The sequence below is a fragment of the Pongo abelii genome, chromosome 14, assembly GCF_028885655.2.
Source record: "Pongo abelii isolate AG06213 chromosome 14, NHGRI_mPonAbe1-v2.0_pri, whole genome shotgun sequence".
In the NCBI taxonomy this organism is placed as follows: domain Eukaryota; kingdom Metazoa; phylum Chordata; class Mammalia; order Primates; family Hominidae; genus Pongo; species Pongo abelii.
This window is the reverse complement of record NC_071999.2, coordinates 38,479,624-38,507,364: the sequence shown is the minus strand read 5'-3', so window position 1 is coordinate 38,507,364 and position 27,741 is coordinate 38,479,624. Positions and strand designations below refer to the sequence as shown.

Below are 27,741 nucleotides of genomic sequence, written 5' to 3'. Positions count from 1 at the left end.
GCAGGTTACGAGGTCAGGAGTTGGAGACCAGTCTGACCAACATGGTGAAACCCCCGTCTCTACTAAAAATACAAAAATTAGCCAGGTATGGTGGAGTGTGCCTGTAATCCCAGCTCCTCAGGAGGCTGGGGCAGGAGAATCACTTGAACCTGAGAGGCAGAGGTCGCAGCGAGCTGAGATTGCACCTCTGCACTCCAGCTGGGCAAAAGAGTGAGACTCTGTCTCAAAAAAACAAAAAAGAAAAAATGTAGGTGTATATAACATCACTGTGAAACTGATTTTAGGTTGAGAGTATAACAACAAATTATGCTATTTAAGTCTGCATCCCTAGTAAGTAAACAATTCAAGCAAGTTGGGGAACACATTTCAACTATATTTTGTCTCTTTTTCATTTATTTTCCCATATTTCTTTTTTTTCCAAGATAGGATCTTGTTCTGTCACCCAGACTAGAGTGTAGTGGCATGATCATGGCTCACTGTAGCCTCGACATCCCAGACTGTAGTGATTCTCCCTCCTCAGCCTCCCAAGTAGCTGGGGCTACAGGAGCCTGTCACCACACCCGGCTAATTTTATTTATTTATTTTTTTGTAAAGACAGGGTCCCAGTATGTACCCCAGGCTGGTCTCGAACTCCTGGGCTCAAGTAATCCTCCCACCTGGGCCTCCCAAAGTGTTAGGATTACAGACATGAGCCTGACCTATTTTCTCATATCTCTAAATACAGTGGGGAAAACTTTTTTTAGTCAATCTAATTTGAAAGTACCTATAATCTGATAAATACTAGAAATGGTCTAATTGATGTCTAAATCTCCAAAATCCTCCCTGTAAGATGATCCATACTTTCACTTACTGTGTTCTCTCATGTGTTAAAAAGTTTGTCAATTTTTATATTCCACATCAATATAACAAACTTGATGGCAGTTTAGGAAGAATAACATTTACTACTGAAGATGTACTCTTACAGTGCTTCACACTAATTATAGATTTCTGCAGCATACAATGAAGCAAGACACATCCGCATCTCCTCACACTCAGCGCCCCTGTACACCTCTCTTCCATTGCTTTCCAAACTTCTGTCATTTTTTTAGGCAATGTTCATGATTTTTGTCACACTCCTATATCATCTATACTATTGTTCATTTTTTTAAGGACAAGCTTCAAGCTTTCTTTTTAACTTTATCTTCAGCTAGTAACTCTGAAATCACAGTTTTATGTGCTATTTTGGAATATATTATAAAAATACCTGTAAAATTTTTGTTCATGTTCACCAGTGTACACAATATGTTCTGGGAATTAAATGCCTGAAGACAGGGTCACAGGATACTGGTGGTAAGATAAAGGTAACACCCAGCGAGAGGGTCCTGTGAATCTAGATACTTCTTGAATCCAGTTTCCCCAACTGAACAAAGGAATAAATAATCAATTTCTTTATAAAATTTAACATTATTATGAGATGATTTATAGACTTTCTGCCTATACTCCCTGGAACATCCTCTGCCTGAATACCTATTTACTTTAAAACATGTACCAACAAAACCTTAGTATCTGTCACCATAATATAGTCTGACTGTTATCAGAAATGTGCAGTGGATTTTCAGGAAAACTAGGTGTTTTTGTACACCCAAGTGTAAGCTTTTGAGCCATGTAATTTGTGTTATCTGTCTAGTCCACCAGGATCCCTAGCCTTATGGAGACTTTAATAATATTGTTACATATTTTATAATGGAATAAATACTTTCATATTTTGCATATATACAGCATCAATACAATGGTGCATGGGCCTCATACTTTTAAGATCTTTAAATAGATAGGTTGGCATGTATGATATCAGATACTTAACTAGAGCACATGTTTTCCATGGACTTCTAATTTTTATGTGAATCCAAATAGTAACACTTTTTTCTATATAGATATCAATTATAATTTATATTTTTAATGTTTATAGTGTATGAGCTGAGATGTTTTCTTAGGTAAATGCATTATCTAGACAACTCAGTAGTTGTCTGGGGCTACAGTAGTCTAGACTGTTCCTGTAATTAGGGAAGGAACCCACAACACCATCACCTTTCATGTAGGGCCCTAAAGGATCACATTTTAACTTGTGAAAGAGATCAGAGGCCACCAAGCCATGATTTCTTAATTGTTATAATAAAGTAGAAATAAGACATATATCCTGGGTCATCTTGTGCATTAAAGTTGTCCCTTGATGTCCGTGGGGAACTGGTTTCAGGATCCCCTACAGATACAAAATACTCAAGTCCCTTATATTAAATGGCCTAGTATTTTCATTCAACCTATGCACATCCTTCCATATACTTTAAAACATCTCCAGGTTATTTATGATACCTAATATAATGCCTATACATCACTTAATTCTTGTGGATTCAACATAATACTTGGTGTGTATCCAGTTCTGTTTTTGCTTTTTGTAACTTTGTGGAACTATTTTTGTGAACATTTTTAAGGTTGGTTGAATCCATGGAGGTGGAACCCCTTGGATACAGAGGGCTGGCTGCATTTAGAACATAGTATAAAAGATGTTTGAAAAAATAGTTTGTATTCCAATGCCATTTGAAAACGTAAGCTGCATTTGATAAAAGAAACACTTCAAACAAATTAAAAGAGTTTGAGTAATGAACAAGTCATGGATTGGGCAGCCTCCAAGCCAGAGTAGGCTCAGAGACTCCAGCACAGCCACGTGGTGGTAGAAGATTTATGGACAGAAAAAGGAAAGTGACATACGGAAAATGAAAGTGAGGTACAGAAACAGCTGGATTGGTTACATCTTGGTGTTTGCCCTATTTGAACATGGTTCGAACAATTGGCTACATTTGATTGGCCAAAACTCAGTGATTGGCACAAGCGTAGGCTACAGTCTGTTTACACCTCCACTTGTTATAATTCACAATGTACAGAGAAAAGTTTAGGTTGAACTCAAAATATGTAAGGAGGCAACTTTAGGCTAAACTTGATTTAACGCATTATGAGTAAGAATTCTGGTACCTGGAAAGGGAGACTAGGGACAGTTGATGGTTGACGATTAGGATGCTACTATGCAGGCAGAAAACAAGAAATCTTGCAGGTGCTTGCTTATTGAAGCAAATATATAGTTCTTTATCTCTGTTTCTGGTGTTCAATTTAATTAATATTTACCAGGCTTTGTTGTTTCCCACACACTGCTAACTTAAGGTCCTCAGGACATTGGCCTAGCAAATTCCCTGGTTATTTTCTTTCACAGCTATCCTTGCAGTGGAGTTTTCTCGGTACCTCCTCTGCTCTCAGAAGCCCACACACTCTTAAGTCCCAGAAGAGACATGGTTTCAGGTCCTCTTAAATATTCTCCACTTCATAGCATCCAGTTATACATATAGTCAAACAGCAAGCAGTTATCTCTGTGACTGGCAGGCATCTGGTACAAAGCAGGCTACATCTCATCCCTGGACCCTGCATAGCACACTCACCTCTTGGAAAGAGGGACAGGATGTTAAGCCTGCTCTTCTTCATTAGAAACTGTTCAAGTTTCTTTATCTGATGAACTTGAATATAGAATATAGAATAACTGCTGGCAAGGCAATGATGGGGAAAGAGTGTGGCCTTGCTGGCTCAGAAGACTCAGAAGTATGGACCAAGTCCCTTCCAACACTCTGACTCTTAGACTTGAGTATTTGAGTTATGTAACTAATATATAGCATAAGGTATGCAGAAAAATACAGGCATTATAAATAGCTACTGCATTTAATTTTTAACTATCTACACGCTAGATATTTTGTTCTCAAAAGCAAAATGAATAAACTCAAAATAAGTTGAATTGAGATACTAATTTTATGGATTGAAAGACCTTCGTTTACTTTGTGAGGAGTTCCTCACTTTGATAATTGTGACAGAGCACAGCATGAATTATAATTGCCAAGCCAACTTAAAATAAAGGTAATTCTACTTGTCATTCTCGAACAAATGAAATTCATTGTGATGGAATCTCAGTTCTTTGGAGAGCAGGAGATGTCTTCCCCTCAGGAGTCTGACACATGCCCAGTAAATTCAAAACGTGCACAGGGGGAGCTGTCAGACACCAGACTGGGAATTTCTGCCAATCCACAGGACTAGAGTCTTTACCAAAGGATTTCTCCTCGAGATTACCCAAGGTGCAGTGTGATGCCTCCAACTCTCAGGATACCTGATGGTATGAACATGGGAGTAGTTGAGGATAACAGTCATATTTCCTTCCTCAAGCCATATCCTTCTGTATATCTTTCAAATCAGAGCTTCAAAGAAAAATCCAAAACATATCATAAGCAAAAATCCAACACAATATTTTTTTCTAACCTTGACTAAATAGCCTTTGCTGTTGGTAGAGAACTCCATATGTGTGACATGACAGACGCTTCATATCAGTCTGGAAAAGAGTGAAACAGTGATGCTTTTGCACAGCTGCCCCTCCGTTAAACGCATCTAAAGAACCTCAGTCAGGAGCTTTCTTCCGAAATGAGCAAACTGTCTGTGGACTAACAAAGAAGAAAGATTTGCATTACCAAGACAGTTTCAGTAAACAGGTTGGAAGTAAACCAGAAAAGAACAAAACTGAACAAAAAGCAATCCACCTAGTAGTGAGTTGTTAGCGAATTACAGTAGGAATGATCCTTATAAATGTTCCAATGATGATTCCTACGCATTTCCAGTTTAAATATAATGCTCTTGCCAAGAAAAGTTAAGAGTTAAAAGTTCATTAGTGAGTCTTTGAATGGGGGTCAAATGGGTAACATAAATTATAACGTTTAAATCATCTATGAGTGTCCTGGTATGTCCAAAGTTTTGCTTATTAATATCTAAAGCATAAATGGTATGACTACACAATGGATAGAAAAATCAAATCCCCAAATAATCTAACTTGTACATGAGAATGAGTAGCTAGTTTTTAGAGATTCTGACTTCCTCCCTCATGCTCTTTCATAGATGCCTTTATTGATACACAGTGGCACATGGAAGCCCAGCTTTAAATGGGTCAGATGAGAAACAATATTCATTACTTTAAACTGGATGTACTTAGAATATAGCCACACACTGATATTTCCCTTTGGATCATAAATTTTTTTTGTATTTCATTAGTTTTTGTGGTACAGATGGTTTTTGGTTACGTGGATAATAAGTTCTTTAGTGGTGATTTCTGAGATTTTAGTGCACCTGTCACCCAAGCAGTGTACACTGTACCAAATATGTGGTCTTTAATCCCTCATCCCCCTCCCACCCTTCTCCCCAAGTCCCCAAAGTCCATTATATCATTCTCATGCCTTTGCTGGTTAGTAAATTTTTAACACGAACAAGCATAATTCTCCTTATTCATTTTATTTTATTTATATCTTTAGCTATTGATCTAAGGGAAAATTAATACTTCTGTCTGAAAGTTAATAATCTACTCTGTTGCCATTTCATCATAACAATAAGTCAAAAAAGTCAATCAATTACAATTTAAATTAATAATGAAATATTAGTGTAATTACCACTTCCTAACTGATGCAGGTCTTTTTTTAACCTTCTTTCTTCTGATTGAGATGTTACCTCTATATGCAGAAGATTTCTTTCTGCTCACTTTCACCTCATTTAACATCTTTTCCCTTTAACTTCAAGCCCTAATTATTATATAAGATTATTAAATCCTTAAAATTTCTTAAAGATTGATCTCACAATTGAACATAAAAACCCTCCTCTAATTATAAATAATGTATTTATTTATTTGGAATAGAGCATTTAGCCCAGGCAAGGGGTTAGATAAGGCTTACTGCAGATGAGTTTTTCTTGTGAATTTACATAAGGTCTTCATGTTACAATGGTTACGTATTTTTACAGCTCATATTCAATATTGCCAAACTGCTCTTCGAAGTACTCAACCAATCTACATTTTTATCAACAAGGTATGAGTAGGAAGTAGCCCTGAAATTTACACTGTCCTTATTACTTTTTCACAAAGAATAACATATTATAATATCATATACAAGATTATTTGATATCTCTAAACTAGCCATTTAACAGACCATGCATATAAATTAATATCTTCCCACTTCAATACTTAAATTTTCTAGACATAAGCTTACGTAAACTCTGCCTTGGTGTTATTTGCACTCAGATCGGAATGGCCAGTCTACCCACTGAGAAGTTCTCCCACGAGTCTTCTCCTGTACTGTCGTATTTGTGAAGCCATTTTTTAAGAGGGTAATGCTTATTGGTAGTTTAAAAAAGTATAAGTTTTCTATAGGAAAACTCAATTGTCTAGCTTACTATGTCATTAGAATAATTCTGTCCACTATAAAGCTCAAATGTATAAGCCTACTTTGAATTTGATGTACACATATAGTTAGTAAATCTTTCTGAAATGTAGGTTAACAAATCTCTCTTGGATAAATACATAGCTAAATGTAAATTCCATAAATTATGTTGAGGCCTTATAAATACACTGAATAAATAACTTTATACCTTTAGTGTGTTCACTGTTTAATCCCCTGTTTATAACCTGGGACTTTCTGATATAATCAACAACCCAAGAAACTAATTCTTAATTATTTAGTGTCCAATGGCAGGCAGAAGCCCTATGCAGTCAGGGAACATCATGGTAACAAAACTGGATTAGATGTCAAGTGAAATTAAATTGACAGCTTACCTCTGTTACTACACTATTTCTCCTAAATATTTGATATCCCTGGGACAGATATATTTAAGAAAATCTTTAGAGCTCTTCCTTCCAGCATTTTGTTAACAAATAATTGCCACAGGAGAATGCTAAGTATCTTATAGAATTTTGCAAAAGTCATTTGACCCAAGTAGGCTAGGTAGTACCACATTAGGGTACCCAAGCATCATGAGCATTTCTGAAGTTGATTCCAGGTCTTCCATACCTGTTTGCTACCTCTCCACGAGTCCAAGCAGACTGGTGTCTTTATCTTGATTTACTGTAACTACCAAAGCAAGATAGCAGTAGTCCCTGTAGAAATATACATAGTGATAAAAGGATTTATAGTGCAGAATAAGAAGGAACTACTTCTCAGGGATAATGCCTGTTTGGCAGAGTAAACTTAATTTTCCTGTTATTTTCTCCCCAACACCTAATCCTTTAAAATATTTTGACTATTAATTTAAACAACAGAAAAAAAAATCCCTAAATACCATTATCCATAAAAAAAATCTCTTCATTTTCTAAAGAAGAAAAGCAAACCCACAAACACTTTCTGTTATTAATGGTGACATATGGCCCAGTGAAGTCCCAAATCATTTACATACAAACTTCTAAGGGAAGCATCAGTGGCTATAATGGAGGAACTTCTGGCATGAAATGGGCAAACAGCATTTTGATCCAGCTATTTTGACATGGAGATGTTTTGACCCCATGCTTAAAATTACAAGTGTTTCAATAAGTATACTGACATAGATGAATTTTTGCAGAAAAGGTATATTCCAGAGTGAATTTCATTAAATGAATTTAACTACTAGATGAATTGTCTATTCAATGCACTTGAACCATTTTCACTTTTTGTTCACCTTCATTTTTATCTTTCTAAAATGCTCCAATGCTATCATTTTTCTGTAAATTAAACAGGGGTTTGGTTCATGGAAAACTTTTTGCCCATATCAAGTTTTATCAATTATAGACATGAATTATCAACTACAATTCTACCATTATAAATGTGTATGTTTGGCCATTAATTATATGAAATTTCATTGTATATGATCTAAATAGTACCAAGCTTTGATTCTTCTGTCAATTTGTGCTCCGCAACAAATGACAACTTGTTACTGTTTTAGTTGGTGTAAGTTCTATTTTGTTTATTACTTTTACTAAGATCTGATTTTCCCTGGGTCACCGTTGTTTTCACAAAGACGTCATGATTCTTTACTGTGCTCTCCAGGTAAAATTCAGCCATTGTAAGTTTTATTTTGTTGTTTCTTATTTCTATCAGAATATTTGTTATGAATTTTAGACAAAAAGGTTGGGCCTTTCTATTTATTTATTGGAGCAAAGGGTATTTGAGGTGAGTGTGAGTACCTAGTAGGGTCAAAGCATTCTGCTTCAGCAATACGTATTTAAATCAGGACCAAGTGAAGCTTCAACAAAGCTTTGGAGAAAGGCTGATGAGTTGGGTAAAACATAAGAATTGCACTATGTGAATATTAGAAGGGCATGCTGTGACTTGTTTAAGGTGTAGGGGAGTAAGAAATTACTGAACCATCCAATTAGACAACTGGAAAGAAGTGAAAACTAAAGCCAAAATACAATTATTTAGTATGCATACTAGAACCTATGTAATATAGTAAGTGATGGCAGGCCTGCTGTAAGCTAGATGAAACAGGAAACTGACTATGGAAGGATGGAATTTAGACACAGCAAGGATCACATAGTAATAGCCTGCACCTGAGAGGAGTGATCCCCTTACTGCCTAATTCTATAAAAGACTTGCGACTGGGAATCTAGGTTTCTCTGACTTACCAAATTTCTCACTTCTCTCTAACAGATTTCAAGAGGCATGGGAAGCTGGCTGTCTATTCACTGTGTCCTTGATCATGTGATCTTTTACACTACTTCTTTGCAGGTTTCACAGAAATGAAAATTAGAAAAACTTTAAAAGATGAGAGAATATGTTTACCATAAGATGAAGTACTATGATTGTAATGAAAGGGAAAAGTCCTTGCTTATACAGGTTCTTCACAAGTGCCAGAAACTATGCTAGAAGGTAGACTTGTACAGAAAACTAGACTTTGTCTCTGAGTCTCAGGCAGTTAGAGATCATGCAGAGATATAAATAAAGCAGTTCCTTCTTATCAATGGGGCATACATTCCAAGACCCCCAGTGGATGCCTGCAACCGCAGATAGTACCAACCTCTAAATATACTATATTTTCTTCCTATATGTACATACCTATGATAAAGTTTAATTTACAAATTAGGCAGAGTAAGAGATAACCAACAGTAACTAATAATAAAACAGAATAATTATAACAATCCTGCATACTATGTGAATGTGGCCTCTCTCCAAATATTTTATTGTACTGTACTCACCCTTTTCCCTGTGATGATTTGAGAAGATAAAATGCTGATGTAATGAGATGAAGTGAGGTGAATGTCACAGGCATCATAAGATAGCATTTAACACATGAATTATTTCTGGAATTCCTCATTTAATATTTTTGAACAATGATTGACCACAGGTAACTGAAACTGTGGAAAGTGAAACTACAGATAAGGGGAAAGCTACTGGATTAAGTTATTTTACAGATATAAGTAGAAGTGCTTTAAAAGCATAAAGGAGAAAGTAATTAATGAGGCTTGGGAAAGCTTTCCAAAGAAGGTGACATTGATTTCAACCTTGAAGGGTGAATAAGTAGGAAGGTGTTCATTAGAATAGGAAAAGAATAGCCAGGATATGTTGGATCAAGTTCCTGGCCATTGGCTGATGTTAATGCCAGTAATCATGCCGTTCTGATGTATGTTTCTTACCTGTTTGGAGGCAGAGTCCTGGGCAAGGTGAGTGATCTGTATGAGCCTACAGGTAATTGATGTTCTTCTCTCAACTTATGGATTAGAAGGCCCAAATTATCCATCAAAATGGTATGGAAAGGTCACAAAATCCATGGTAAATTTGCTTTCCTTCAGGTTTACCAGTGTAGCCCTCTATTTAAAGTTGCCAAATATATTACACATTTTATCAAAATACATATTTTTTCTTTTTAAATTGATTTATATTTTATTAACACATAGTTGTATATCTTTTTGCAGTGTATGTGATAATTTGATATATTCATATCATCAAATTTGGGTAATTGAGATATTTATCACCTTAAATATTTGTCTTTTCTTTAGAAACATTCAAATTGTTCTCTCCTAGCTCTTTAGAAATGTACAATTGATTATTAACTGTAGTCACTGTACTGATATTTGTGCTCATTAATCAATCAATCTTCATTTTTCCCCTTCCCTCTACACTTCCTGGCCTCTGGTAAGCTCCAATCACTCTCTATCTTCACGAAATCCACGTTTTTTTTAAACTCCCATAAATAAGTGAGAACCTGCAATAGTCATCTTTTTGTGCCTAGCTAATTTCACGAAACATAATGACTTCTGGTTCCAGCCATGGTGCTGAAAATGACAGGATTTCTTTTTTTTCTTTTTTTTTGAGACAGAGTCTCTGTCACCCAGACTGGACTGCAGTGGCGTGACCTCGGCTCACTGCAACCTCCGCGCCCCGGGTTCAAGCCATTCTCCTGCCTCAGCCTCCCGAGCAGCTGGGACTATAGGTGTCTGCCACCATGCCCGGCTAATTTTTTGTATTTTTAGTAGAGACAGGGTTTCACCGTGTTAGCCAGGATGGTCTCGATCTCCTGACCTCACGATCCACCCGCCTCAGCCTCCCAAAGTGCTGGGATTACAGGCGTGAGCCACCGCGCCCAGCTGGATTTCATTCTTTCTAGGGCTGAATAATGTTCCATTTGTAGGTATACATTTTCTTTATCCATTCATTCACTGATGGACACTTAGGTTGATTCCATATTTTGGCAGTTGTGACTAGTGCTGGAGTAAACATGGAGTGTAGATATCTCTTTAATAAGTTGATGTTTCTTTTGCATACACATTCAGTAGTGAAACTACATATGGCAGTTCTATTTTTAGATTTTGGATAAACCTCCATAGTCCTTTCATAGTGGCTCTACTAATTTACATTCCCACCAACAGTACACATGGTTCCCCTTTCTCCATACCTCACCAGCATCCATTTTTCGCTTTTTGACAAAACCATCTAAACTGGGATAACATGATATCTCCTTGTTTTTGATTAGTATTTCTCTGATATTAGCGATGTTGAGCATTTTAAAATATACCTATTGGCCATTTGTATATCTTATTTTGATACATGTCTGTTCAGATCTTTTCCCTTTTTTTTTTTTTTTTTTTGAGATGGAGTTGCACCCTGTTGCCAGGCTGGAGTGCAATGGCACAATCTCTGCTCACCGCAACCTCTGCCTCCCAGGTTCAAGCAATCCCCGGGTTCAAGTGATTCTTCCGCCTCAGCCTCCAGAGTAGCTGGGATTACAGGTGCACACCATCACACCCAGCTAAGTTTTGTATTTTTGTAGAGACGGGGTTTCACCATGTTGGCCAGGCTGGTATTGAATTCCTGATCTCAGGTGATCTGCCTGCCTCGCCCTCCCAAAGTGCCAGGATTATAGCCATGAGCCACAGTGCCCAGCCGTGCCCTTTTTAAATCAGATTTTTCGTGTGTGTGCTACTAAGTTGTTTGAGCTCCTTATATATTCTGGTTACTTATCGCTTGTTGATGGATAGTTTGCAAATATTTTCTCTCATTCTGTAGGTTGTCTCTTCACTTTCTTTCCTTTGCCGTGCAAAAGCTTTCAGGCTGGATGTAATCTCATTTGCCTATTTTTGCTTTTGTTGCCTGTGCTTTTCATGTCTCATACAAAAATATTTTGCCCAGACCAATGTCCTGAAGCATTTCCCCCAAGTTTTCTTTCAGGAGTTTCATAGCATCAGGCTTACATTTGAGTCTTTTATACATTTTTATTTGATATTGGTATATGGTGAAAGATGGGGTCTAGTTTCATTATTTTGTATATGGTTATCCAGTTTTCCCAGCACAATTTACTGAAGAGACTGTCCTTTCCCCATTGTATGTTTTGGTGCTTTTGTTGAAAATGAGTTGGCTCTAAATGCGTGGATTTATATCTGGGTCCTCTATTCTGTTCCATTGGTCTATGTATCTGTTTTTATACCACTACCATGCTGATTTGGTTACTATAGCTTTATAGTCTATTTTGAAGTCAAGGTAGTGGGTTGCCTCCAGCATCGTTCTTTTTGCTCAGAATTGCTTTGGCTATATGGGGTCTTTGGTGGTTCCATATACATTTTGTGATTTTTTTTCTATTTCTGTGAAGAATATCATTGGTATTTTGATAGGGGTTGAATTGGATCTGTGAGATGCTAGTCATAACAATATTAATTCTTCAAATTCATAAGCATGGAATAACTTTTCATTTTTTTGTGCCCTCTTCAATTTCGTTCATCAGTGTTTTATAGTTTTCCCTGTAGAGATCTTTCATATCTTTGATTCAATTGATTCCTAGGTAACTTATATCATTGTGGCCAAAAGCAACAAATCTAATTTTTAAAAATCAAACCTTAATAAAAATTACCTTAGCAATATCTTACTACATTCATTCTTAGATCCTCCAACAGCTTATGCTGAACATAATTTTATGTTGGTGGCAAGGGTTTCTTTGGTTGTTTGGCTGTTTTCTTTTTCCCCCTCAACTAATGCTAGGAAGTTGTCTGTAATATATATAATTTTGCTTTTAATTATTAATTGATATTTTAACATTTTATATAGCATATTTGTAAAAATGTTTTTAATCAACCAATTTAGGTAAGGTCATTCTTTTCCCCCAAAATGACCACCATTTTGCTATACACACTATTTATCTGACAAACATAGATTGAGGACCTACTTGGTACTCTAGGGCATATGAAGATTAATAAGACAGGACCCCTAGACTTTAGAATATTTAGTGGTATGTACATTATTTATTTGAACCTATTTAGACAATATGCAAAGTTAAAAATATATATATAAATTACCATATAATTTCAGATGAGAAACGGACTTATTATTGTTTGTGGGGGAGTCCAGGAAGGTTTCCTGAAGGAAGTGTCATATGACCTGAGCTTAAGTGTTAGATAGACATTGAACATGGGGGAATGGAAGTTATTCTAGGCAAAGAGAAAAATGTGAGCAAAGTCATATAGGTAAAACGATGTAGGCAGCCAGGTTGGAGAATCAACAGAAGTCCTTTGTAGACATGGTCATAAAGAAAATTATGGATGATAGAAATAAACTTTTCTAGTTTTTTTAAAGGCAGTAAATAGCTAAAATAAATGTGAAGATTTGACTTTCGATCTTGTAAATTTTGATCCCATATCTTCAAATATTACCACACCAGATACATTCAAACAATATTTACACCGGATCTATATCTCATATGAAAAAGGGGGCATTTAAATGATGTTCAGAATCAACCAAGTAACATTCAAGAATATAACTCATTCACTATCCTCAGCAATGGAGATGTTATCTCAGATATGAATATTTTGAAAAACCTGAAGTGAAATAAGCTGCTAAATTTTAAAAAAGATAACCAGTTCTTTAAGGCTAAGAAAACTGAAGGCCAAAATGTGTTACTTTTTACTTGTGGCTACAGTTTAAGCAGAAAGAAATGACAGCACATTAATCATATTATGTAGTAAAATAATGGCCCTAGGGTGGGGTCATTATAAATGATGACATCTTTGGAACTGTTTGACTAATGCTGTAAATTATCTCTGTGCTGTACTAAGTGTTAGAGTATAATATTTTTTATATCTCTGGATTGCAAGGGATTAGCAATACCTTTACAAAGCAACTAATTTAGGAAGATTTAAAATGAAGAGTAGACTGAAGTTATTCATGGCTGTTCATGGTATTAAACTTGACACACTGGCAGAGGCAGTAAAGAATTTCAGGCAGGTACACTGGGACAGATCTTTAAAATCCAATTTGTAACACATATCTAAAGACACTCACAAAGATATTTTTTAAAAAGACAAGAAATGCAATAGAGGAAATGAAACATTTCTAAGTAACACAATTAGAAAGTAAGAAGATAGACTATTTCTAAAAGTGATCACAGGGATCACAGAGTCTATCAGGGAAAAACATTTTCAATTTGGAAGTAAATAGTTGCAGAATGAAAATAATAAAAATTCAAGCAAATAATTTTTATTAGTGTGACCATAAAAACTCCATGTTTTTTGCAAAAATTTTAAGCCCTAGAATAAATCCTATAGACTTGTGTTTTTTTTTTTTTTTTAACCAAAATCAACAATGTTCTGGATTTCCTCTTCATGCAAGGCTAACATCTATCTGTTAGAAATCCAGAATGAAAAAGAAAAATCATTCTAAGTTATCTGGATTAATACTTTTACAAGCTTATGAATTTTTATATGAAACTAAAAGAAATGAAAAGGTTAAAGAGGTAACATAGACAAGATTCTTACACATTTTTACTGCGATGCTGGCAACAGTGGCCTCTGAGAGATATAACACCTTTATAAAGCTTAGTAATGCCAACGCTGAAGGCATTTAAAAAATATGCCATCATCAGTCCAAAGAATGTAAGTTGGCTGGCTATTGTCAACAGATTGCAGAATAAAGAGAGACGAAAATAACTCAAGCCAAACACAAGATTGCATTTAATTATGTGAGACATTATTTGAAGGGCTCTGATTTTGTGTGCCTGCAAATCCTTTCAGTTTAACGAAAGCATAAAGACAAATACCTGAAACTTACCTGAAAATATTACTGATTTTGAAATATTTTTAAATTAAAGATGGGCAATGAGATGTTTTAAGAATGTAAAAATGGTGGATAGCTTGTGTGCTTACAAATGAATTTTTAAGTTATTTATTCTGAAATGTGGTTATTTTCTCTGCTCTGTTGCTGCCAAAACCCATTCAAATTCATTTTGCAACAATGTTTACGATGCTGAAATGGCTCCTTTATTGTGACCCACGGGATGCAAGACTGATTATGTACACTGTCTAGATTTTGAGGTGGCATTTCCTATGTCATTTTGCCATTCTAGATTCTGTTGAAAAGGGGAAAAAATGAACCCAAGTTTTTCCCATTTTGAAGACTAATCCTTTTCCCTTTAAAATAATTTACTTCGTTTTCTTAGGATATTATGCTTTCCAGCAGTCCATATAAAGACAGTTTAACTTTTTAAAAAGTTTAAACTTACAACCTATGTATTTAAGTTTTCAGACCAATTTGAAGTTCCACTAGAGAAAAACAATCATTTAAAGGTAAGAACTCATGTTGCACTAATATTTAATGTCCTGCTTGTAAGTATAAGACAATAGTGTGGGGTAGCTATGTGGACAGCCATAGGGAAAAAATACAAACCATCCTTAAAATATTACCTACCATGTCAGCAACAGTTTTTTATTTCATATTAAGCTCTCAGAACCTGAAAATCCAAATGTCTTAGCACAGTTGCTATACTACAAAATACCACAGACAAGATGGCTTAAACAACAGGCATGTATCTCATAGTTCCAGAGGCTGGGAAGTCCAAGATCAAGGTGCTAGCACATTTAGTTCTTGGTGAGGGCTCTCTTCCTGCCTTGCTGACTTTTTCTTGCTGTATCTTCACATGGCAGAAAAGAAGCTCTAGTGTCTCTTTTCTTTTTTTGAGATGGAGTCTCACTCTGTCGTCCAGGCTGGAGTGCAGTGGCGTGATCTCAGCTCACTGCAACGTCCACCTCCCAGGTTCAACAGATTCTCTTGCCTCCACCTCCCAAGTAGCTGGGACTACAGGCGCATGCCACCACACCTGGCTAATTTTTTTGTGTTTTTAGTAGATATGTGGTTTCGCTATGTTGGCCAGGCTGGTCTTGAACTCCTGACCTTGTGATCTGCCAACCTCGGCCTCCTAAAATGCTAGGAGTACAGGCGTGAGCCACCGAGCCTGGCCTCTTCCTTTTCTTATAAGGACACTAATCTCATAATGGGGGATGTACCGTCACAACCTCATCTAAACCTCACTGCCTCCCAAAGATCCCAAGTCCTAATATCATCATATTGGGAGTTAGGGCTTCTATATATGAATTTTGGAAAGACATCAATATTTAACACCAACTATATAAAGTTTGAAGTTCCCTTAATTTCTTTATTCTCCAACTTTATTCCAATTCTTTCAAGTCTAAGGTATATCTGAGTTTTATGTATTACATATAAATAGAACTTTTAGTTGAATAAAATAGGTGATACTTTTGGGAAAACAAAACATAACATTATTAAAATCTCATTATAAATAAATGCAGCAGGTTATAATTACATAAAAGTATTAGTCTTCAAAAGCATTTTCCAAACCTTTCCTCTAATTTTTTGACACAGGGCAAATGAAGAAACTGAACAGTCTTTGCTAATCATTTGAAAAGATTTTTTGGGGGGAAAATAGAGAATTCAAATGACAGATTAGCTAAAAATTGTAATATAAACCTGCCTATCATATGCCTAAAAACATGAAATTGAAAAGTCAACTATTCTTACTTTTAACACTGTATTGTCTTCAGTTCTCAGGATATGTACTAATTTCCAGATGAGTGACTTGGTTAGAAAGGGATGACACTGAATCTGAGGATTACTGATAACAAAAAATAAAACTCTAATATTGGAAGAATTCTGTGCATGATAACAGCAGTAGCCTTATATTAGCAGGCAGAGTACTACTATAATCATTTTATTATATTTGTCAGAATAAACATTTAGAATTATATAGGAATCACTTCTTATTGTATTTATAACCATTTTCAGGCCCTAGGATAGCATAACAGAAAGTAGAAAGTGAGAAGAATCAGTGAAACATTAGCTTCTGAGCAGTGTCAAAATTTTTGCCCCTTTTCCTAAAGAAAACTTAGTAATTCCTTTTCTATTTCTTTCACTTCTTTCCTTCATTTTTTCTGTATCCTTCTTTCTTTCCCCTTCTTTCTCTCTACCGTACAGATAGGCTGGTATTTTTTTAATTTCAAAAAATAAATACAAATAGTTCAAAGCAAGCTGGGAAAAATATCTTAACAACAGGGCCATATTTTAAAAGAAAGTGTATAAATGTACTTTAGTAAAGATATTATTTTTAAATTTTATTTAACAAGCATTTATTGTCCCTAGTACTTTCCAGGTACTTTTTTGTTTTTAAAATATTGACTTATTTAACCTTAACAACCTGTGAGGCAGATATCACTATTATCATCCCCAATTTATAGATAAGGAAACTGAGGCAGAAAGAGGTATGTACCTTGCAGGTACCTTGCTCACAGTCACAGAACAAGCAAGTGATGGAAAGAAAGATTCTGAGTTAAAAAAAACCTTGGGAGAATTTGGAAACTATTTTTTTCCTCTTAAAGTATTACTTTGTTTCTGTTCTATAAATAAGATTGTATTTCCACCTTTATTACAAAATGACTTTTTACTACATTTGGCTTTTTACAATCTTAAATGGTTTTTATTCTCATGAAATAGTTTGTTTATTGGTTTAAATGACATGGCCGCTTACTCCCTTGTGTTTCTCTGTCATTGCCCTTGAGAATGATCCGATGCACAGAAAAAGAAACTCTCACAGCTATAATTTCAAGTTAGAGACCATGGTCATGTCAACATCTCGTTCTCCCTAAATTCTCTATAGCCTCTGAGGAAACATTCTATAGGTATACCTTCCTGCCTCTTAGCAAGGGTTTATACTAAACTCCTGTCTCTTAGCAAGGACTTATACCTTGGCTTACTAAATGAGTGGTGGGAGTGGAAGAGAAAGGATTAAATCATTTCTGCAAAGGTCTCACCCTTTCCAAAGTTTTCCATTCTGAGTTTTCAATAAGCAATAAAAATAGTTAAAAAAATCATTTACAGAGCACCTTCTATGTAACACATACAGTGATAGTACTAGAAATATAAAGAGAAATAAGATACAATTACTGTCCTGCAGGAAATATGGCAAATAATGAAATATTAAATCTTACGAAGAATGTAAATTCTTCATAAATTTCAAGAAAGTGGGCAATAATTTCCCTGAATAAGATCATTTGAAAACTAATGGCTGCAAGATTTTTAAAAACGTATTTGTAGAATAACATGAAAATTCAAGAGGAGATTTTTTTCCCAGATTTATACAAGGGTATTATGCTACTTGGAAATAATACTTTCTTGGAAATCATCACAAGCCATTACCTTGCCTGGGTGAAATCTGAATTTAAAAAATCAAGTTCAATGTATGTAAGCTTCTGAAACAAAAGCAATACATTATCCTAATTTTAAAGAAGAGAAGGAGGGAGAGAAGAAGAGGGACTAGAAGAAGGAGAGGAAGTGGAGGAGGGAAACAATATTCTTTCAATCTAAGGGGTTAAAGGAGCAACAGTAAGGATTTCTTTACAGAAGACTTCTTATCTCTTGTGAATTCAGTACACTCAATGGTGCCCTACAGATTGAATGAGAGGTGGAATGATATCATCCAGCTAGGTACTGTTTGATGAATCTGCTTTTTTCAAACTGGTGAATCACCAAATGGCTGCTTCAAGTAAAAAGTTGCATGCTTGACTAAACCTCATCTCTACAAAAAATACAAAAATTAGCCAGGCATGATGGTGTGTGCTTGTGGTCCCAGCTACTTGGGAGGCTGAGGTGGGAGGATCGCTTGAACCCAGGAGAAGCCAAGATCACACCACTGCACTCCAGCCTGGAAGACACAGTGAGACCCTGTCTCACACAAACACACAAAAAAAGTATGCTTTCCTTACCAAAATGAATTAGGCCCTCCCTAAGTCTTTAATGCATTATTAGGAAGATAATTTAAACATGTGAGAGAAGTTGGTAATCCACCATAAATCCAGAATGTTTAAAATGATTTTTATAAAAGTAAGTTTTAGAATAGGAATAGAAATGTGAGAAATAGGAGTAAGGAAAAGACAGTGGGCAGTGGCTTATGTCTGTAATCTCAATGCTTTGGGACACTAAGGTGGGAGGGTCACTTGAGGCAAGGAGTTTGAAACCAGCCTGGGCAACTTAGCGAGACCCCCATCTCTACAAAAAATAAAAAAGAATTAGCTGGGAAAGGTGGCGCCCCTGTGGTCTCAGTCACTCAGGAGCCTTGGGTGGAGGATTGCTTAAGCCCAAGAATTGGAGGCTGCAGTGAGCTAGAATCATGCCACTGCACTCCAGCCTGAGTGACAGAGTGAGACTCTGTCTCTTTAAAAAGAAATTTTTAAAAAGTGAGAAAGGAAAAGAAAAGGGAGGCGGGAAGGAAATGAATAAGCATTGAAAGCATTCTTCATGAATATCTGAACCCTATTATAAAAAAGAACAATTAAACATCATCTTGATTTTATTTTACCTTACCTTATGAATTTTTCCATAAGAAATCTAATGTATTGAAAGTCAATTGCATTGTGCAAAATGCCAGTTTTAACAGTAAACATGACAGCATTAACCTTTGTGTGTTCCTACTTTGCCAGTTCTTGCTTCACTAGCTAAAGAGCCCTGTGTCTATGAAAGCTCCACAGCCATGGCTCTGTCATTTATTTTTCTGAAGAAGAAATATTATTATCTCCAAACCTGGGGCCTCAGGAATACCACATCAGACTATCAAAATGGGTCAGACTATAAAAATGGGTCTAATACTAACAAGAGATTGAACATCACAGAACAGTGGGCAAAGTCCATTTACCTAACTTGTTTCATGTGATTCTCATAATTGTGATGTTAAGTACTAAGACCTTATTATCTCAATTTTTTAAGTGAAATAATTGAAGTTTGCAGAGGATCAGGGACTTTTCTAGGTTCACTTAACTAGTGTCTAGCAGGACAATTCTCAAGCAGTATTTCCTAACTCCAAGTTGTTTACTCTTTCCATTAGATCACCATCCATTCTCTCAAAAATCTAACTGAGGTTAGGTTGGACTATAGAGGAACGAACAGCTGTTTGGGATGATCAGCAGCTTAGAGAATAGCATTAGAACTTACAAGAATGTATCCAGGGTATTGAAATTTATAATAAAAACAAACCTCCCAATTACAAAATAATTTCAGGATAAAAAAGGTTTACACCTAATAAGGCCATTCTCTTCTTTCCCAAAAACTTCATGAAAAGCTAATGCAGACAGTTGGAGCCTTTTAGCTCCTCTGCTGGTCTGGCCTCTGACTAAAAATAAACAAGCCCTCTCCCCTGCAGAAGCTTTGTTGAAGCCCAGCAAGAGGTTAGAGAAATAGCAGATATGGGCTTAGCTGATTTGATGCTAGGCTAAGAGAAAAATCCAGGCTTAAGGTCTCTGATGTGAAAAAGAGGAATGGATTGAGAGGGCACCTAACACCTAGTTTCAGTTGAGATATAACTAGTTACATATGACCTTAAACACATTTTGAAACCCTTTATGATTACTTCCTACATCCTTTCTTAGTTATCTCAGAACATGACCTAGTGCGGAGTTTCTGACACTGTGATCCTTAGACTACCAGCCTCAGAATCACCTGGAGGTGTTTGTTGTTAAATGCAGATTCCTGGGCCCTACATCCAGACCTACTAAAAGAAAATGCCCTGAGGTGAACCCAGGAAAACCAAGGTATGCTTTCAAAGTTTGCACACTTAAAATTTGCCAAACACTAGGAGGGCTTTTGAAATAAATTACACATAATTTTGATCCTAACCCCAACATTTACTGGAAAATTATTTCACTTTTATCTCTGTGGAGTTTGCAGCCCCAAGCCTTTTCTTCTCAGAGAAGTCACACTCAGCCAGCTAAACCTCTCTGGACCTCACTTTTCCAACCTCTAAAATGGGTATGACAACATTCAGCATATTGAGTGGATATGAAAAATAAAGGAGATCATGGATTTATATCTTCAATGTGCCTAACAATTTATAACACATAACAAATAATAAATATTAGGTAACTTTACTTTGTAATAACAGGCCTTAGCATAATAATAGCAGATATTTGATACTTACTATACATAGTACCTGGCACATTACATGTATTAATTCATATAACTATCATAATAACCCTATGAAGAAGGCACTATTATTATGCTCAGTTCCTCTAGAGAGGAAGAGTCTGAGGCATGGAAGGTTAGATAACTTGCATAGGGTCACACAGACAGTAGGTGATGGAGTCACAAGCCCTCTATGCGAATCAGCTACAAAATTGAGAATTTCTCTTTTAGAATCACTGCCACCATCACTGCCTTCAAGAAATATATGGCAGAGCTGCATCCCACTTAGAAGCTATGAAATTGGGGCCAGATTATTTTGATACATACCACATTTTGAGATACACTGCCAAATTAAGAGGCTAAAAAAATTACATCTCCTGAGTATTTAATGTTCCTCCCTATATAAGTATTATACTATTTTAATTATTATAGCTTTAAAATATGGTTAAATATCTATTAGTATTGATTAGGCCAGACACCCGACGGTGAAGAGAAGATATAATTGAAATTCATAAACTCACGAAAGGGAGAGGCATTTAGCATATTCACCAAACTCTAAGAATAATATAATGAATATGTTAAAAATAGAAATCTTTTAAAAAATTTGCTGTGAATCCTGAAAACTAAACTATAAATTCTAAAATTTTGATATAATTATTGGGAAAATTTTAATTAAAATAATGCTTGCAGCCAGGCACAGTGGCTCACACCTGTAATCCCAGCACTTTGGGAGGCTGAGGCAGGTGGATTATGAGGTCAAGACATCAAGACCATCCTGGCCAACATGGTGAAACCCTGTCTCTACTAAAAATACAAAAATTAGACAGGCGTGGTGGTGGGTGCCTGTAGTCCCAGCTACTTGGGAGGCTGAGGCAGGAGAATCACTTGAACCCTGGAGGCGAAGGTTGCAGTGAGCCAAGATCGCGTCACTACACTCCATCCTGGCCACAGAGTGAAACTCCATCTCAAAAAAAAAAAAAGTGCTTAGTTTTATAATTGTAAATTATAAATATTTAAAAATTCTACTCAAACTATGATCAAATACAAAATTACTATTAACATATTGGTATATTTCCCATTAATCTCATGAAAATTTATTTTTGTTTTACTTATATACTTATATTCACACTATTTATATACCTTTACGTCCTATGTCATTTAACATAAAATTTATAAGCATTATTCCTTATATTCACATGCTACTTAAAATTACTTTAATAACTGCATAAGATGCCTACTTTTAAGTTGTAAGTTAAACAACTACAACTATGATTATTTTGACTAATCTCCTACCTAGGTGTTTAGGTTGTTTCCAATTTTGTACATTTATGAATGAAACTGGAATTCATATTTGCCTCACCGAGTTTCAGGATTATTTCCATTAAAAAAATTCCCAGAAGTATAATTGCTAGATCAAATGCAACTCTTTGTATCAATAAAAATTACTGAATTATCCATTTCAAAATGTTTGGCAATGTATTTTTAATATGTATTAAAAACAAATAAAATGTCTTATTTCTTATTTTGTTTAATCTTCTATTCCTATATCCATATTATATTTTAGCTAGTACAGTATAGCTTTAAAATATGGTTCAGTGTCTACCATAGCCTGTGTAATTCATTTCTCTTCCTTTCAAAATATTCTGTGAATTTTTGTATGTTTTTAACCTTCCAGATAAACTTTAGAATGATTTTAAGTCAGAAAATCAAACTTTCATTATGCTTTTTACTAAAATTGTGTCAAATCTATAATTTGGAGGTAAGTGACATTTGGAAGTATTATTTTTGACATATGGAAACATTGTCTATTATTTATTTCTATTTTTAATTCTTTCAAAGCTTAATCACTTTTTATTCCTATAGGTCACAAATATTCCTCAGTAAAGGTATTCTTAAAGTTTTGTTGCTATAGTGAATGTGCTTCTCCTTTCATTCATTTCTTAACAGCTTTATTGAGGTATAATTTACATATAAAATTTATAGTTTAAGTATATAATTCAATGATTATTTTTAGTAAATGAGTTGTTCACTTGCACCACAATCTAGTCTTAGAATGTTTCCATCACCACAAAAGGATTTTACCTTCTGTTGGTGGTTTCTGATTTATCTGTTACAGTCAAAGAACATACTTTATGTGATTTTATTCCTTTTAAATGTATTCAGATGTGTTTTATGGCCTAGAATATGGTCTATTTTGGAGGACAAGACGTCTGTGTGCTTGTGAGGAATGTGTATTCTGCTTTCGTTTGGTGGATAGAGGTCAGTTAGGTCTAGTCTGCTGATCGTGTTGTGTAAGTGTTAAGTGATACAAAACATATCCTTGCTAATTTTTTATCTAGTTGTTCATCAATTATCGAGATTGGGGTGCTGAAGTCTCCAATTATTATTGTTTGTCTATATCTCTCTTCAGTTCTGTGATTTATTGCTCCATGTACTTGGGGAAATCTGAGGTATATATATAACTTTTCTATTTTCATGTTGAATTAACCCCCTTATCACTATGAAATGTACTCTGTCTCAAGTATTTTATTTATTTTTGTCTCAAAGTGTATTTTGTCTAATATTAGTATATTCACTGAAGGTCTTTAATGGTTACTGTTTGTATGATGTATCATTTTCTATCCTTTTAACTTTCAGACTAAATTTTTGAATCTAAAGTGTATCTCATGGCAACCTGTGGTGGCTCATACCTATAATCCCAGCACTTTGGGAGGCCAAGGTGGGTGGATCACCTGAGGTCAGGAGTTCAAGACCAGCCTGGCCAACATGGTGAAACCCTGTCTCTATCAGTAATACAAAAATGAGCCAGTATGGTGGTGGGCACCTGTAATACCAGCTACTCAGGAGGATGAGGCAGGAGAATCACTTGAATCCGGGATGTGGAGTTTGCTTTGAGCCAAGATCCCGACACTGTACTCCAGCCTGGCTGACAGAGTGAGACTCTGCCTCAAAAAAAAAAAAAAAAAAGAAAAGAAAAGAAAAGAAAAGAAAAAGCTTGTCTCTTGTAGACAGCAGATAGTTGGATCTTGCTTTTGAAAATCCAGCCTGACAATCTCTGCCTTTTGGTTGGAGTATTTAATCTATTTACTCATAATGAAATTACATCTTAACCATCCCTAATCTGAAAATCCAAAATTGAAATGCCCCCAAATCCAAAACTTTTTGTGTGCTGACACGAAGTCACAAGTTGAAAATTCCACACCTGACCTCATGTGATGGATCAGTCAAAATGCAGATACACAACACAGTTTACTTAATGTCTCCAAAGAGACCCTCCCAGTCCCCTTCAGCTGTGAAGTATCTTTTCCACACATGCCCCAGATTTCCTCATGCAGGCACATCCACAAAGGGTAATAAAATGGCACGTGTCAGGCAAGACACACCAATGACAGGTTACCCGTGATGCCCTACATGAGGCCAAGACCTACATGCCTTACTCATTATGTTGTTTTGTTTTGCTTATTCTCTTCTCTGGGGTATAAAGGTATTGTGGAAAATGTAAAAAGATCTGCAGATACCCTTATGAGTAACAGTAGTAAAGAAAAGAGGAAGCATTTATACTTATCTATGGCACAGAAAGTCAAGCTGTTGAAGAACTGGATGGTGGTATAAGTGGAAAATGTCTTATAGAAGAGTATAGTGTTGGAGTGACCACCATATACGACCTAAAGAAAGAGAAGGATACATTGTTGAAGTTCTGTGCTGAAAGTGATGAACAGAAGTTAATGAAAAATAGAAAAGCAATGCATGGAGTGAAATATGGAGTCCTTGAATGTGTATTGAAAGAATGGAACCATCAGTGTCACCGCGAATACATGCCACTTAATGGTATGCTGAACATGAAACTTGCAAAGATCTATCACGATGAACTGAAAATTGAAGGGAACTGTGAATATTCAACAGACTAGTTGCAGAAATTTAAGAAAAAGCACAGCGTTAAGGTTTTGAAGATTTGTAGTAATGAACCATTCCCTGATCATGAAGCAAGGGAGAAATTCACTGATGAGGTTACCAAGTTCATCACTGACGAAAATCTGATACCAGGACAGGTCTGTAATGCTGATGAAACATCACTGTTTTGGCATTATTGCACCAGAAAAACACTGACTACAGCTGGTGAGACAGCTTCAATAGGAATTAAGGATGCTAAGGACAGAATAACTGTTCTGGGATGTGCTAATGCAGCAGGCATGCATAAAGGTAACCTTGCTATGACAGACAAAAGCTTATATCCTTGTTGTTTTCAAGGAGTAAATTTCTTACCAGTAAATTATTATGCTAACAAAAAGGCATAGAGAGTTAGGGATATCTTTTCTGATTGGTTTCACAAACATTTGGTACTAGTGGCTCTTGCTTGCTGTAGGGAATCTAGACTGAATGATTAACGACTGCAAGATTTTGGTACTGCCTGATAAGGATTCTGCTCATCATCCAGCAGAAATTCTCATCAAAAATGTTTAGGTCATGTATTTTACCCTAATTGTGACTTCATTAATTCATCCATGTGACTAGGGTGTTCTTGGATCAATAAAGAATAAATATAAAAACAGTTTCTTGATCAGCATGCTAGCAACTGTGAACAGAGGCATGAGTGTGGAAAGTTTTCAAAAGGAGTTTAGCATGAAGAATGCCCATGTTTGGAATACAGTGACAAATACACAGTTGTGCATGCCTGGCAAAACCTCTCGGCCATAACCATGTTCAGTGATGGTGATCAACAAGGTGGTGACTTTGAAGGTTTCTATATGTCACATGAGAAAAAAAAATGATGTCTGACCTCCATACATATACAAAAAAATACACCTTCAGTCTGGCAGTAAGATGGAAGAAACAGATGTCATGTAAAAGTTTTTACCAGCAATAATGCAGCTCTAATTATTCATTCATTGATCCATGGGGAAATAGCCAAAATGGTTCTTAATCAAGGTGATTATGATAATAGTGATGATGAAGATGATGTTAACGCTGTAGAAAAAGTGCCTATAGATGCCATGGTGAAAATGTGTGATGGGCTTATTGAAGGACTACAGCAGTTTATTTAGTATCCCCAAATGGGTTAAAACATGGATTTTTAGATTTCAAAATGCTGGGCTTCACCCTCAGTTTCCCATTCAATAGATTTTGGTCAGGGGTCAAGAATGTGTATTTCTAACAAGTTTCCAGGTGATGTTGATATCATCCTGGGGTCCACACTTTACAATTCAACGACCGAGTATATTTATTTTATGAGAGAATGTGTATTACTTGATTTCAGTTTATTCTCAATTACACGAAAAATAAATGAGGACACTTAATATTTTGAAAACATAAGATGGTAGAATGTATAGCTATAGCAACACATCTAACTGAACTATTACTCAGTAACCAAAAAAAACCCAATAAATTCTCCAAAGCACAAATCAAGATGTCCTTTGCTGAACTGTATGAAGATTTTGTGTTTTATTTTAATTAACTGACATGCTAAGGACAAACATTTTCTCGAACTTATTTGTTCTATAAATTGTTAACACATAAGTTTAAAAATATTTATATGGTAATAATTATCAGTCATCTTTTCTTTTGATTACTGATTGCTTTTGTGATTTAAAAAAGTACTTTTCTATCCAGAAATTAGATATTCACCAGCAATTTCCTGATTTTTGATTTTGTCTTTCTTTACATATATCACTTTAGTCTACCTAGAATTTATTTTGATGCATGTATATTTTACTCAATTTTTAACTAAAATAAATACAATTATTTTTATACAGAAAATTCTTTAGGCATACTATATTCAGGGCATTGCAGTAAATACTCTCAGTGTTTATAATTATCTTTGTAAGATGCATATTAAAACAGCAAACATTGTTGAATTCTCCAAGTTAGTTTTATTTTATAGCATGAGGTGGTATAATCTTCTTAAGCATTCCTGGAAATATTTTTTTTTTTAAATCACAAATGTACCACACATATCTAAAATTAAGTGTGCCAACTATATACCTTTGATGTTTCCTGAGAGTCCTGAGTTTGCAAAACCTTACCTATATAGCAACATTTAACTGTGTACAATTTTGTGAATCAGGCAACACATTTTCCACACGAGTCCACTCCACAGAAATGGCTCCAGTCCATTTCATCAAACTGCTATGTTGTGTCAATAAGCTTTCTATGCACTATTCCACTTTTAAGAACTGATGGCCCTTGTACATTTGGTTTTTTTTCAACCAACAGTTGCATGCTAAGAACATCTTCCAAATTCTGTTAGAAGACTGAAGAGGAACTTGGTCAGTTTTTCAGCAGTCAGCCATGTCCTCTTGTTCTCATTTCTGTTTTCTTCCTCCAAAAAAAAAAAATCACTTCCCCTACCTTTGGTTCATTTATTTTTCTATGATATATCACTGCCTAATATTGGAGTTGTTTTAACTTTTTCCTTCACCTAGCATTACTTATCAACATCATAGTTATATTCCCAAAAACTATATTGTAAAAGAAAGCAGGGATGAAATATTTAAGACCTGATAGGAAAAGCAGGTTTAGGAGATCAGAGTTATAGTGAATCTAAAATAAAGGCTGATGGCTCATTAAATAAATCAACTAATGGCATTTTAAGTATTTTTAAATAGAAAAAATTGGCATTGTTCAATAACTAGTATTCCTTCCTCCTAACACACATTTTATTTCCTTAACCTACTAATCATCTAAGATTCTTATGAATGTTTTTCCTTCTTGTAAATAAAAATTGTTAAGAAATATTTTTTCTTGCATCTTCATGAAATGAACAGTGCTTTTAAGTTTTATTATTCAATTACCTTATTTAGCCCTGGAAAATTGAAGAAGAAAATGCCAGTGCACTGTGATATAGTCTTAAAATCTTTCTAAATGCATTGTTTTATATTCAAAAGAACTTAATGCCAAGGCATAAATGACCACAGCAGAGCACTGCTCTACCCTAAAGGTTTCACATCCCAATTCCTTTCCTTTGGCTTATGTTGTCTCAGTTTTCTATATTTCTCTCAAGGTTACATTACAAAATTATCTATATACACTTGCTCTTCCATATATTTTACCTCTTCTTCTCAGGGCCCTATGTTTTGTTGTAATTTTAAAAATTATCTTCAAGAAAAATTACCCAATTTTTACAAACATAGTATCCTAAATTCCCACATTTGTGAAAAAAGTACAAATATGTAAATACACA

General features: G+C 35.4%; 1 long non-coding RNA gene across 1 annotated transcript; it reads right to left on the bottom strand.

Moving 5' to 3' along the window:
• Positions 1–208: 208 nt before the first annotated feature.
• LOC134759883 (uncharacterized) lies at positions 209–21,531 on the bottom strand. Its single transcript, XR_010136745.1, has 3 exons — positions 6,885–21,531; positions 4,324–4,502; positions 209–4,174 (listed from the first exon to the last, which is right to left on the bottom strand). It is a non-coding gene; the product is annotated as an uncharacterized LOC134759883 (long non-coding RNA).
• Positions 21,532–27,741: the final 6,210 nt, after the last annotated feature.